The following is a 3,911-nucleotide window of genomic DNA, read 5'->3' on the forward strand; positions in this document are numbered from 1 at the left end:
TGGAAACTAAGCTCAATGCAGACGGAGCGCAAGTGTTATGAAAAAGAAGCACTAAGTTGGAAGAATAAGATCAAAAATGAACCAAGGTGTCATTGGGTCTTTTACACAAACACTTGGCGTGCATATTATAAACAACGAGCAAGTTGAGAAGTCCATGTGTGTAATACACCCAAAATAGAATGCCAACTACCATAGCAACACCACATAATATAAACAAGTCAAGAGATATCCAAATAATCCACCAATTCAAAATGTAAATTGAAACTCAACACCCATGCAAGAAGATAAGAGGAAGAAAAGTAACCAAGAGTAACCTAAAAACAACAAAATTAAGATGCAACTAAGAAAAATGAGATTATTCGAATGCAATAAACAAAGAAAAGTTTAAAAAGCAAAAGAGAATAAGAAATAAGACCTTGAAAAAGAAGGAAGAAAATGAAGGTGAGTGCAAGTGAGAATGGGAAAGGAGGAAGGAGAAGAAGAGAAAGAAGGGAGGAGATAGGACCGTCGGAGGTGGTGGTTGCTGGTAGTGGTGGTAGCCGGTGGTTGGAGGTGGAGAAGAGATGGCAAGGAGCAGGGAGAAGAAAGAAAGAAAGAATGAAGAAAGAAGATGAAATGAGGAGAAACAGGGCAGCGTGCCCTGTAAGTTGAATCGGCCCTGTGATGCGTGCGCGTGGATGACGCGCACGCGTGGGAATTAGAAAAGGGAAGGTGACGCGTACGTGTAGAGATTTTTCATTCTCTTCACACAACACTCTCATGGTTTCAGCACAACTCTTTGTTTTGTTTTTAACCATGCAGCAGCAGCATTTCATGAAACCAGTGCGACGCATATGCATCGTCCATGCACACGCGTGGGTAGGGAAAAAAAATGGATGACGCATGCGGTGGGTTGTGCGTCTCGCACCCCATCCACATTGTCCCAGCAAAAGTCTATTTTGGAACCATGCAGCAGCCCCTCCCCGCACCATTCTGGTATGGTGGTGTTTTCCGGGTCACGCGTACGCATGGGATATCCTTTTTTTTTAAGAAAAGACAATTAAAGCACAATACAAGAATCTATGCAATCTAAACAACACTAGAACACCTAAAATTCAATGATACTACTCAAACTAACAACTATGAAAACCTTATCAAACAATCAAAATTCAAATAGATCTAAAAAAAACTCAAATAATTCAACTAAAGAAAGGAGAATAAAATAAAACATGCTATGAACAAGGAAGATCATACCATGGTAGGGTGTCTCCTAACTAGCACTTTTTTCTAACATCCTTAAGTTGGATGGTCGATGAGCTCAATCCTCTTCATTGGCCGGATCTTTCAAGAAAAAGATCTCCAACTCTTTGTTTTTCATCTTCAGACCATGATAGAGTTTCAAACGGGGGCCATTGACCTTGAAGAATGTAGGGCTTGATGGATGACTCAAGTTGGACAACTCCATACGGTTCAACCTTCTCCACCACATATGGTCCATCCCACCTTGACCTCAGTTTGCCCGGCATTAATCTCAACCTTGAGTTATAGAGAATGACTCGCTCCCCAACTCTAAACTCTCTCCTCTTGATCTTCTTGTCATGTACCGCCTTCATCTTCTCTTTATAGAGCCTTGAGTTTTCATAAGCTTCCAACCGAACGCATTCCAATCCTTTCAACTCCGGCTCCCCCAATCCTGAGTTACATTCATTCAATGGCCTAATAAGCATTGTGTTCCACCTCTATCGGGAAATGACAAGCTTTTCCACAGACTAGCCAGAACAGACTCATACCAATTGGTGTCTTATAAGCCGTCCGATAAGCCCATAGCGCATCTCCAAGTCTAGAGCTCCAATCCCTCCTATGAGGTTTCACTATCTTCTCTAGTATGCGGTTAATTTTCTGGTTAGAGACTTCGGCTTGTGATAAACCCCAATTTTAGGGTTTATTTTGTATAGAATTTGGGGGGTTTTATCAATATTCTATCACACTTATCCATATAAAATGCATAGTTATGTGTCTCCCTAATTTTGCTTGATGATTGAAAATATGCTTTTTAGCCCTTAAATATGCTATATTTTTATCTCCTTCTATTACCATTCGATGTCGTGATCTGTTAAGTGATTTTAGAGTTTATAGGGGCAAGAATGGTCTCGAAGAGAGGAAGGAAGCATGCATAAGTGGAAGGAGCATGAAAAATAGAGCTTTGGAGCATTGGCATCGATGCGCACACATGGCCGACGCGCACGCGTGGGAGCTTGGTTCTGGGATAGGCGCACAAGAGTTGACGCATTCGCGTGGCTGGGCAGAAATCTCATCGACGCATACACACACTTGACGCGTACGCGTGCCTCGTAAAAACCTAGACGACGCGTATGCTTGGTACGCGTGTACCATACGCACGCGTGATGCTCGACACGTGACTTCATTAGTGAAATCGTGGCTAGCGATTTCTGAAATCGTGGCTGGCGATTCTAGAGAGAGAAACTCTAACTTCTCTCTAGGTTTTGGTTTTCTCAATTTCAATTTTACTTGGATCCTTTGGTTAGATCTGTTTTAATTTCAATTTTACATTGCTTCAATTTGTAGATCTCATTCTTCTACTCTCAATTTAGTGTTCTTCTTACTCTAGTTATTTTGGATCTAGGATTTGGATCTTGTTCACATTGATTTCTATTAATGCATTGAGGAATTTCATGTTCATTGTTGTTAATTGCTTGATTGTTGTTGATTACTTGTAGTAGATAGCTTTAGTTTTGAATTCTCTTCTCAATTTCCTTATGTCTTCCTTTATTGCTCACCAAGTGCTTGAGAAAATGTCAACTATAGTTATGGAGTATATTTTCACTCTTGGCTTGGGGGTTGAGTAATTGGAGACACTTGAATTGTCAAGGTCTTTTGTTGATTGATAATTGGAAATTTCTAATTGATTTGAATGACACTAAATCTAATCCTTCCTTAGGATTTGACTAGGACTTGTGGACTCAAATTGATTATCTCCACTTGACTTTCCTTCATAGTTAGAGGTTAACTAAGTAGAGCAATAACCAATTATTATCACAATTGCCGGAGGCAACGAGAATAGGTATTCCAATTCTCACCCCTAGCCAAGGATTTTACATTGATTGATTCTCATTCACTTGCTAGCTTAAGTTCTTATTTTCTTTAGTTCAATTGATAATTTCTCATTGTTTTAATTCATATTCATTTACTTTTCTTGTAATCAACTTCAAACTACCAAGAGAACTCCTAACCAATGATGTGCATCTTAGGGCAACTCCTAGGGAGAACGACCCGGGATTCTACTCACGGTTATTGATTTTGAATTGTGGTGACACATTTTCTAAGTTTGATGCGCTATAACTTGTTGGTTTAGACTATACTCACGACGAAATTTATTGGTAAAATTCTATACCGACAAAATATAGTACATCAAAATGGTGCCGTTGCCGGGGAGTTGCATATGTGTCCCATGTTGTTGGTTAGTGTAAATATGTTGATATGTGGATACTTGCATTCCCCTTAATTGTTTGTTAGTTCAATTGTTAGTTAGGATTAATCTTTGTTTAGTGCATCTTATTGTCATGAGCTCTATGCTTCTTTCATTGAATGATGCGTTCACTATCGGATCCGAGCTTGGCCCCTTTTGATCCGGAAATTGAGAGAACTATATCACATCTTAGGCAAGCTCGGAGACAGTTAGCCTTTGGAGGTGGTAAAAGGGTCCCTACCAATTCACCAATCGTACCCGAGGTTGAATCTGAAGCGTCATTTGAGGAAGAAACCATCTACTCTTCCATTGATGCTACTAATACCTCTTCCATTGATTTAGGTACCAATACTATGGCCGCTCCAAGAAGAGTCACTCTTAAGGAAGCTGGTGCTCTGGACATTGTTCTTCAACCACTTCAAGTGCATCATCCGGAGTTGAATGC

This window comes from Arachis ipaensis, chromosome B09 (genome assembly GCF_000816755.2).
Source record: "Arachis ipaensis cultivar K30076 chromosome B09, Araip1.1, whole genome shotgun sequence".
Taxonomy (NCBI): domain Eukaryota; kingdom Viridiplantae; phylum Streptophyta; class Magnoliopsida; order Fabales; family Fabaceae; genus Arachis; species Arachis ipaensis.